Genomic DNA, 11505 nt, shown 5'->3' with positions numbered 1-11505 from the left:
CATCAGAAAATCGAAGTGGAAAAGCAAATTAGTTTCATGTTGGCTGCATCAATCATCCAACCTATTAAAAGCTTTTTTGCCTCTCCCCATCTGTCCATTAAGAAAAAAATATGGGACTTGATGATTTTGCGTAGATTATCGACAACTCAACCAATTGAAAATAAAAAAAAAAATTCCAAATCCAGTGCTTGATGACTTATTGGATGAATTAAGTGGGGGCATGTTTACTAGTTAAAGCTAGACTTTCGTTCAAGGTACTGACAGATTCGAATAAAAATAGAGGATATTTACATGACATCGATGAATCTGACTCTTTCAGAGCAATCTTTTTATTTATTGTGTGTTTACTATGATGTATTTGCCTCTTATTTTGTTTTTTATTATGTATTTATATGAAGTAAGATTTTTCTTTTTAATTGGTTTTTGCCTCTTATTTTGTTTCGTTATTCTGTATTTATATATAATAAGTTTTTGTCTGATGTTTAATGTCTTTTTGCGAACAAGGACAAACAAGACACAATAATTTGGGTAGGCTAATTTTATATGACAGCTTCCTAAGGCTTATATATATGTGCGAGGTAAAAACTAATTTAAATTTATTCAGGCAAAAACTTTAGTTGTTTAGCTAGGATGACTACTATTCAGACAAATTTTTTTATTGCAAATATTTAAGCATGTCTTTCAACAACAACAAAAATTCATTTGAGGAGGTGAAGCTTAAAATATGAAGAAAGGTTAAACTTAGTAGGAAAAGAATAATATATTTGTTATATTATAGATTGTCAGTATCATTTAAAAGGTTTCTTCTAAGCGATGATGTCAACCTTTGTAGTATTATTGATACATATTACTCTCATTATGTTTCTCATGTGGATTTGTTTGTAGAGTTTGAGGATGTTGATGATGATGCTTTGAGTTCGACTACCTAACAAATTAAGCAAAATGAGTTTGAGAACACATAGATAGATGATGAACACCCGGAAGCATGGTTCAAATGCAATTAAACAAAATGAATTTTAGGTGTACGCGTATGCTTTTATTTGTTGTTTTAGGTGTATGCGTGCTTTTATTTATTGTTTAAGGTATGTGAAAGATGTGTAGTATTTCTGGTTCGTTGGTTTGGTATGCTTCATGTCACGTTTAATAGTTTGTTATTTAATGTAATGTTTATGGTTTGTTGTTTTTATAGTTCACATCTATAACAAATCTCATATTGAATTTAATTAGTCTTACTAAGAAAAAAATCCATTACAATATTGCTTTCACAATTCCAGAAACAATAAAAGCAACCTCTAAACGTGTCATCACATAAGCAATATGTTTGTGGAAAACGAAACCGAGAAAATTTTTGCAATAGTTGATATAGTCATGCTTCTACAGTGGAAAATCTATTTTTGCTTCATCTTTATATGCATTGAGTTTAGACTGGGCAACACTTGATATCCTTCTTGCAACCACTTTTTTATGTGAAGCAATCGTATGCCTAAATCGTAAGTACCTTCGATGACACCTATGGTAGAGGCTTACTTTAAGAAATGATAACCAACTTCAACATTGGCATAATATTTGGAAAAACACTCAACTATACCTTCCTTGAACAATGCATATGGATTTCTGGAAACATAAGCATTTCGTATGAGTAGCCATTCAAAACAATCCAAAGGTTTCAAGGCATACCGATGAAGTCAAACATTTGCAAATATGAATTTGTAATTTGATGCCAAATAAAAGTCCCAGCAAGTTAAACGAATGTAGATAAAGTCCTCAATAGAATTAGAAGTAGTGTAATGTAAAATCTCAGCTAATATATCATTTGGGAGATAATATAATGAACATTTAGCTGCTATTGAAAACGATGGAAAAGTTTATGAAAATGATATATAACATAATCTGAAAGATACAAGAAAGGCAAACTACCGAGGACCACTTGCTTCATCTCTCATATATATAGTGTCTGACGCTGGATAAGATAAAATCAAAAGAAAAAAGAAAGACACGTTTCAATGGAAGTGCTTTCCCCATTTTCAGAGAATCTATGCCATGTCATAGCATTTTCCATTTTTATTCAGAGAATCTCTGTCATGTCATAGTGTTTCATCCCATCCGAAATGAAAGACGCATTTCAAGGGAATCATTTTCCATTATTATTCAAAGAATCTCTGTCATGTCATAGTGTTCCATCCCATCCAAAATGAAAGGCGCGTTTCAGGGGAAGCGTTTTCTATTATTATTCAGAAAATCTATGCCATGTTATAGTGTTCCATCCCATACAAAATGAAAGACACATTCAGGGGAAGTGTTTTCCATTATTATTAAGAGAATCTTTGTCATGTCATAGTGTTCCAACTCTTCTGAAATGAAAGACGCGTTCCAGGGGAAGCGTATTCCGTTATTATTCAGAGAATCTCTACCATGTCATAGTGTTCCATCCCATCCGAAATGAAAGGCTGCAGGGGAAGTGTTTTCCATTATTATTCAGAGACTTTTTGTCATGTCATAGTGTTTCATCCCATCCAAAATGAAAGACGCGTTCCTTGGGAAGCGTTTTCCATTATTATTCAGAGAATGTCTATCATGTCATAGTGTTCCATCCCATCCTAAATTAAAGGCGCATGTTTCATTATTATTCAAAGAATCTGTACCATTTCACATAATTGACATGAATTGTTCATCGACCCTCAATATCTTAAACTTTTCAATCCTAAAACTCTGTATCTTTGAAATCTCAAACTCTCAAACGTGTAACCTTTGAAGCTCTCAAACTCTCAAACTAAGAAAATTGATCATATTTTAGTTGTTGTTTACTATGATGGAGAAATAGGGGAAGATGAATACGGGGTTATTTTCCAATCAGATCATTATATCATTTTGTCCTTCAGGAGAAACATCATTGTTCATGATTTAATCAAAAAAATCTCAAGAAAGGTTCATATTGGAAATAGTAGAAGACTGGTTCCACTGGAGTACATATTTTCGACTGAAATTTTTTCGTTAACATATACATCGTTCAATCTCTTAAACGACGATGATATTACTGTGATGGTTGATGATTCCAGTCAAAATTCAAACTCTATTACAGAATTGTATGTCACTTTTGTTGACGTGCATCTAGTTCAGAGTATGTGCTTATCCTCCCACTATGGCTTGCATGAACCAATTGATCAAATTGACAGTCCAGCTCAAACAATCTATAACGATTTCACGTCATTAACAACTAACTTACTTCCTGTTAGCATATCATCAAGTTCCAGGGGAAGACATTCATGTGCCGTTTTTTTCGACCTCAATATAGATATTCATATTATGCCCTTGGTCAGAGCAAGCTCCCACATACCTATTGTAGTGCTGATTTCTACAATACAATCTCAATATGGGTACACCGTCTCCTACAAAAAAAACATGGAAGGGAAAACAAAATGCCATTATAAAACTATACAGAGAATATGATTCATCTTACAATGAACTACCCAGTTGGTTTAACATGGTTCAATGACTGAATCATGGGACAATAGTTGAGTTCGAAAGTCGACATCTCTACCATAATGATCGATTTCTTCAAGATCGATGTCAATTCCCCTGTGTTTTTTGAACTTACCCACAATGCATTAATACAATGAAATACTGTAAACTTGTTGTCCAAATTGATGGTACATTCTTGTATGAAAAATACAAGCAAGTTTTATTATTGGTAGTTATCCAAGATGGTAATCGTAACATTCTTTCTGTTGCCTTTTCCCTTGTTGAAGGAGAAAATACAAAGTCTTAGGTTTTTTTCCTGAGAAATCTATGGTTACATGTTATCATAAGGGAACGTATTTGTATCATTTCAGACCGAGGAGCTGAGATCAAAACAACAATGGACTCTTTGGGTTCAATGTGAAAACCCTACACGTCTAACATCATCTTTGTATCCGACATATTACTGCAAACTATCATGACAGATATAAGAAGAATAATGAACAATAATTAATCATATGCATAGGTATGTTACATTTTTCCCAATTTCATTTCTCACTTATTTTCATTTTTTTATACTAACTACTTTATTTTGCTTAGGTTACGAACACTTACCTCAAATGTTTGAGGTTATACTTCAAGAATTGTGAGGAAAAAATGAACATGGATATAGTTACATTAGTGAAATCAACAAAGAAAAGTGGAAAACGCATACGATGTGGATATCGATATGGACATATGACAACCAACTTGGCTGAGGCAATAAATTCAACCTTAAACGGGGCCCGTCATTTACCAGTAACAACTTTGGTTAAAACGACATATTTTTGTTAGGTCAACTTTTTGCCAAGCTCGGGTGACAATCTCTTACTTGGATACAAAACGATCATGTTTATCACCCACGATTAGTAGCAGATCTACAACAAAAGGTTGCAGCATCAAACAACATATCCTTAATATGTTTTTCTCACACCTAATAATTATTTTGGGTCACAGAAATGCCACGACATCTACAAGGGATAGAATGTAACTTTTTCAAAGTTAATCTACGAGATAAATACTGTGATTGTGAGTTTTTCAAGCTTTGATGTATCCATGCTCCCATGTCATAACATCTTGGTCATTTTCTCGTCAAAACTATAAGTGTTATGTGGATCCCATATACCAACTTTCACAAGTATTCAAGGTATATGAATATGAGTTTCCCCCATAGGTAATGACAATGACCCAAATGAGGTTCAAACTTGGCTTCCAATTATTCCAAATCCGGACTTATTAAAGGAGCCAGGTCGTCCAAAATCCATTCAAATTCATTACGATATGGATATTTGAGAGACGTCAAGATAAAACTTAAGATGTGGCTATTGCAGAAATCCCGACCATAATAAGAGAAACTGTCAATCTCTTTCATCATCACTTAATCGTTGACCACCACTCATGTAATCATATTTTTCTAATGTTTCAACTTATGTTATTTTATTTTAGTTTCAATTAATGTGATTTCAGCTTGTTTATTTTACAAGATGACCCTTTCGTCTATCTAAATAGTTTTCCAATTAAATGTTTAACATTTAATTCTTACAATCTAACATACGATCAACTTTGTGTTTCAAGAGAAACATTTTTAAAGGGTTTTTTGTGTGTTTCAGGAGAAACGATTTCAAAGGTTTTTTGTGTTTCAAGAGAAATGATTTCAAAAGTTTTTTGTGTTTCAAGAGAAACTGTCTTCAGGGAGGCAAAATTTTGTTTCAACAGAAACATATTCAAAGATTGGTGTTTCAAGAGAAATTGTCTCAAGAGAGGCAAAACTTTGTTTCAAGGGAAACTGTCTCAAGTGAGACAAAATTTGTTTCAAGAGAAACTGTCTCAAGAGAGAAAAAACTTAGTTCCAAAAGAAATTGTCTCAAGGGAGACGAAATTTGTTTCAAGGAAAACATATTCAAAGATTTGTTTCAAGGGAAACTGTCTCAAAAGAGATAAAATTTATTTCAAGGGAAATTGTCTCAAGAGAGACAAAACTTTGTTTTGAGTAAATTAGTCTCAAGCGAGATGACCCCTTGTTTTGAGAGAAATAATCTCAAAGGCGATCGATAATCTGCTTGTTCATGCATGTTAAAGAAATCCTTCCAGAAGCTATAATCATTGACTTAAGGAAGTTAAATCTGTGGATGACATGTTTGCTGTGACACTAAATCACTTTATAGGGCACAATATCATTCTTCGTGAAGTTGAAATCGTATATGGCTCATTCGCTGTGAAATTGAGCTTTTAATTGGACGTCATTCGTTGTGAAGTTAAAATTCACACTTGTAAATTGCATCTCTTTCGAGTTCAATATCTTTTGCTGTAAAACATGAATATGCAAAATTATGCACATATGCGATGCTATGGATGCAATGCTCTTATGTGTGCCTAAAATGTATATGCGAAATATGTTATTTTAGGATTTGGAGAGAAATCTCAATCTTTGATTGTAAGTCTTCTTGATTCTGGAATCTTGAATTTCTGATTCTTGATCTTGGATTATTCAATATGCTTAAATCCGATGTACATAACGTTGATCTGTGAAGGGAATAATTGTGTGAGCAGTCTTCAATCCATCCCTGACTCAATTTGTCTTCATTTTCACCAGGGTGTACTCTTGCAAACCTCAACCTAAGACAATTTGTTTTCCTTCCCCTATCAAATTTTTCCCTAAAAATGGCTTCCTTTGGCTCAGCTTCGATCTTGAGCTTCGGAGAGATATTTTTTGAATTTCAATATGTACTTCTAGAGAACTTATCTTGTTTGAAAATGCTTTTCTTCCTTTGAATTTTAACAATTTTGAAAAATATCAAAAGGAATTTTGAAAAATATTGCCTCATTCTAGGTTTTACAATTGAAACAAATCATAAAACAGGAGTTCATTGGATATCAAAAGAATCAAATTCTCTTTTACTATTTGATAGCTACAAATCTTTGACAAATATCAAGATCGAAAAGATGGTTTAGAGGTGGGATACCTAAATCTTATGGTTTGTTTCCTCAATTCGGTCATGGCTCGCCCCTCTTTCTTGATTTGATATTTTAATCGGAGGCGAGCAAAATGACACAACTAGCAATATCAATTACTAGACCTTCTATTTCGGTTCTCTGAAATCTTCCATTTATTCAAGTTTTGTAAGCTCCTCTAACAAAGGTAGTGCAGAAATATTAGTCTAAAAATGAAATTCTTGAGTGCTCATGTGTATTTGACTATAACAGGTGTTCCTTAACTCCCTTAGTCCATTTTTATCGAAACTCCTTATTTAATTTTACCATTGTATGGCTAGATGGATCCATAAAGCCAGGGCGTTTAACCAATTACTCTAGAGGGAAAACTTAATATCATTGTATAGATATTATAATCGTCTTTATCAGGCTAACTGAATATTATCCATAAAGCCAGGATGTTTAACCAATTGCTCTAGAGGAACAACTCAAGTTTTATTATATATTATAATCACCTTTATCAGGCTTAGCTGAATCTTATCCATAAAGTCGGGGCGTTTAACCAATTACTTTTGAGGGACAACTCAAGCTTTATTGTATATATGTAATATTATAATATGGGTATACGGATCCAATCTCCTAAGTTTGTTAAGAAGAACATGTTATAATTTAGGTGTTTTTGAAGGTCAAAGAATCTCATATTTAGAGTTTAATTTCCAAACAACTGACCTAAACTAGATTTATTTACTCGACTATTCTATTTGTGAAGATCATTATCATCACTGAACGTCATAAACAAAGGTATAAACCAATTAGTTTTGCAATATCATGTGCTAGTTGCCCCATTCTGTTCGCTCTTAACACATACCTGAAAATCTTTGATTGGCTATACATGCGAGGAGAGGGCTAGCTTGGTTCATGAAAGAGAAGGGTATGTATTCCAGTGTATGTTCTGGATCAAAAGTGGTACTTGTTTTGTAGGGCTCAATCTTTTCATTTATCAAAGATTTACAACCTTAATTAAAAAAGTTTTTAATTAAGGTTATATTCAAGGAATTCAAGATTAAAATTTTCTCATTTCCTCATAAGGAAACATTTTATTTAAAATGTTTGAACGTCAAGTGACTTAAAACCATTCACACATAAGAAGTATGTAAGAAAAAACAAGTTCAAACAAGATGATATGCTTGAGAATGCAACAAAATTCCTGATGGATGCCCCATCCGACTCTCGATCAGAATGTTCCATTACACATTGAAAGTCAATGCCCCTGAATCGATAAGATCTTGGACCTTACGTTTCAATTCCCCACAGTTCTCATTAGTGTGCCCTGAGCTCCCAATATGATAGCTGCATATGGCGTTAATATCATGACCTTCAAGATATGGGGCCTCTCCAGGTTTGGATTGAACCCGAATCACAAGATTCTTCTCAACTAGTGCTGGGAGCAACTCCTCATATGTCATTGGGATTGAACTGATGCGAATCTTTTCACGGCAGACATTATGAGGTCTATTCCCCAGATTAGTCAAGTAAGATTCCCTTTCATTCCTTGGTTCTCTCTGAGTTCGTTTAGAAGTACCAGATTGTACAACAGCAGTGGTTTTTGAACTTGAGATCATAACATCTTTATTGGCGTTGTAGGTGTTGACATTGTTGATCTCTATCTCTTTGTTCTTCATGGGAGGCTTCTTACTGGAGTCCTATCCCTCAATTTTTCCTTACTTTATGGCTAACTCGATCATCTCACCAGCCATAACTAGATCTGATAAACTTCCCGATGTGATTGCCACCAGGTGCCCAAAGTAAGGTACCTTCAGGGTTTGTACAAACAGCTTCCTAGTTTCCTTTTCATCCATGGGTGGATGAACTTGCACAGTCAAATCCCTCCATCGCTGTGCGTATTGTCGGAAACTTTCATTGTGTTTTTTCTCCAGGCTTTGTAGCATAACCCGGTCTGGTCTCATATCGTTGACGTGCTTATATTGTTCCAGAAATAACTTGGCCAGATCTTTCCAAGTCTTGATATATGATCAGCTTAGCTGGTTATACCACCGGATAGCTGAACCAGACAAGCTCTACAAGAAGTAGTGGATCAGGAGTTGGTCATTTCCCACATACCCTGTCATTTTTCGACAGAACATAATGATGTAGGCTGAGGGGCAACTGTTCTTGTCGAACTTCTCAAACTCAAGGACCTTGAACTTTGGTGAAAACACCAAATCTGGAACCAGGCTCAGCTCTATTTCATCTACTTCATAATAGTCCTGGTCCCCTTTAACCATCTTTATCTGGTCTTCTAACATCCTAATCTTTTCTTCCATCTTCTTTGCCATATCCTCCTCTTCAAAATCTGGGATATGATAGTCTTCTGGATGATTGTCAGTGTTGGTTGCGGAAACTTGTATATTTACACCAGATATTGCTTTCCCCTTGATAGTAGATGAGTCCCTTGTAATCCGGGTAAGATATCGGGTGAGACAACCACTTGTGGGGTTGGTGGTATAATGACCCTTTAAGATGAACCTACCCCTGGTATATTGGCTTGTTGGAGACCCGATAACTTGGCCACAATTTGATAGACCAAGGACTCATGGTTCTTCTTGATGGACTCCAGGGTACTTTGACTGTTCTAAGTCATCTTATCCTCCAGCTCTTTCTGTAGTTTTGCCATGTTCTCCTTGATTTGAGCGATTCTGGCCTCCATTTACTTCTTTTTCAAGCGGGTGTTATGCGGATGTGGTGTGTCCAACGCTTGAGGTTGTGTATCCATTATTTTTTCCTTCGATGGGAGATTCTTCCGTTAGTTAATGCAAATGCAAAAGAATAAAAAAAAAAATACAAAAGATGTCTAAATGCATGATGCATGAAATTTCCGAGGCTTTGATCCAAAAAATATGTCTGTTATTATAAATAATCCTTATCGGGGACAAAAGTGTTATGTCTGAAGAGACAAAACATTTTGATAGTATAGGTCCCGAATACCCCCTGACAAGTTAATTCATCTTCCGTCTTTTTTGTCACCGGTTGAATACCCTATCGAACTGTTCTGGCTCCTTTGGCTAGACTTGTGCAAGTGACGAGTTGCTTGCCCCAAAAAAAGGTCTCGAATGACTGCATCTCCGACTTTTATTCTCTGCCGAGCTTGTTTCTAACGGAAAAGCCATTGGAGCCCTCCATCCGAAGTTTATTGGTTTGTTTCTTGAATTCGTCATCTTGTTCTTGTAGTTTTCGAAAGGATCGTCTGGGTCAGTAACCCTTTCCTCATCTAGCCCCTGCAACCTTTGCCTCTGAGTATTCTTTGACCACAGTTGGACTTCTGAGGTTTTCATCTCTTTGTATTATAACCCCTTTGTCCATTAATGCAGATTATTTATGTTTAGCGAATACATTTTTTGGTGGTTCAACACCTCTTTTGAATGAAGGATGCAAAAGATGAAAATAAAATATAACAAAAATGAAAAAAAGTTAGTGAGGTGGAAATAATCAAAAACAATCATAAAATTAAAAGTCCTACTCCATATGATATCTACCCAACATGCTTATTATTCCTACCCGGACATGATCTCTATCCCGCAAGTTGATTTTGAACAAGTCCTAACCTCATAAATTTCTAGTTCACATGCTTTGAACATAAAATAAAGCAGGAAATAAAGCAGTCTAGGGTTTGGAATGAGGTTTTGGGTAGGCTCTAATTCTCTGTCGTCCAGTTTAGGTTCTAAACAACGATATATGAGTTCTCCTTGCTAGTGCCCCTTGGGCTTTCCAGACCCTTAGTCCTAAGCCCATTACAAGCTTGTGTGGACTAAGTTAAACTCGAGAGGAAACATTCCCTTATGCCCGCACGGTGAATAAATTCACACGAAGACATAAGGTATATGAATCTCGAAGGCTACTTACTAGGCATGTGCGGAGAATAAATTGACATGAAGGTGTCGCTTTCACTCCACTTAAGTAGGGTTCGGAGCTCGGGTATAGAACCTTAGATGGAAAACTTTGAAAATCTGAAATCATTGAAAAAATGTCAGAACAACTATTTATTTGAAAATATAATTAAAAGTAAGTAATAAGGATCGAAATGTCACCTTAAAATTTAAACTTACCCTTTTCGTTAAAAAGACAACTGAAAATTACCTTAGCCTGACTCACTTATATGTCCCCAGCGGAGTCGCCAAGCTTTCGAAATCGTCTTTCGGTTGGGCCCCAAATTGGACTTCGACTTAGGAAAAATGATTTGGAGTCGCCACCGATCATTTATTTTAAAACAAATAGGTTGATCGGATACCTTATTTCTTACTTGATCTACGTCTTACCAAAAGATGTATCGGATTCGGGAGTCGGTTACAGTCAAGGAAGGGTTAGCACCCTTGAACTGCCCTTTCGGTACTACGTAATTTTTAGTTGTCTTAAATTAAGAAAATTACAATTTAAATTAAAAGGTAAAATAGCGATCTAAATTACTTACCTTCAAAAAATTTGAAAGTATACCATTTAAAAGTCGAGAACGTGTTAGAGGAAAAAAATAATGAAAATAAAAACGAATGAAATAAATAAATTCAAATAAAAGGGGAAAACAATAAAGTAAACGAACTAAAGATAAAGAAACAAAGAAAAATATATAGATATGAAAATAAAGAAAATTTATAAATAAAAAAGGAAGATAAAAGCTGGGAGTTCACATGTGAAAAAATAAAAAGAAAAACACGTGACTAAAGCACAGATTCCAAGCGAAGTAAAGCAATGAAACCCTACATTTCGCCACCCTACAACACCCTATATATCCACTATGCGATAGTTTGGATTAAAATAAAGGAAACAATAAAATTAAAATTAAAAATAAAAATAAAAATAAAAATAAAAATAAAAATAAATGAATAAAATAAAAATAAAAATAATAATAAAAATAACATATGTATAATAACAAGACGTGGTACTTTTAAAAAAAGAAAGATAATGAATATATTATATATACAAAAAATAGATAGATATATACATATAAATAAATTTAAGAAATAGAAAAAATATAAACATATAAATAAGTAGATTGGGAAAAAATAATAGTAATAATAGTTATAGTAA

This window comes from Hibiscus syriacus, unplaced genomic scaffold, assembly GCF_006381635.1.
Source record: "Hibiscus syriacus cultivar Baekdansim isolate YM2019G1 unplaced genomic scaffold, ASM638163v2 tig00110482_pilon, whole genome shotgun sequence".
NCBI classification, from domain to species: domain Eukaryota; kingdom Viridiplantae; phylum Streptophyta; class Magnoliopsida; order Malvales; family Malvaceae; genus Hibiscus; species Hibiscus syriacus.
The sequence above is the reverse complement of the archived record's forward strand: the minus strand, read 5'-3'. Positions refer to the sequence as shown.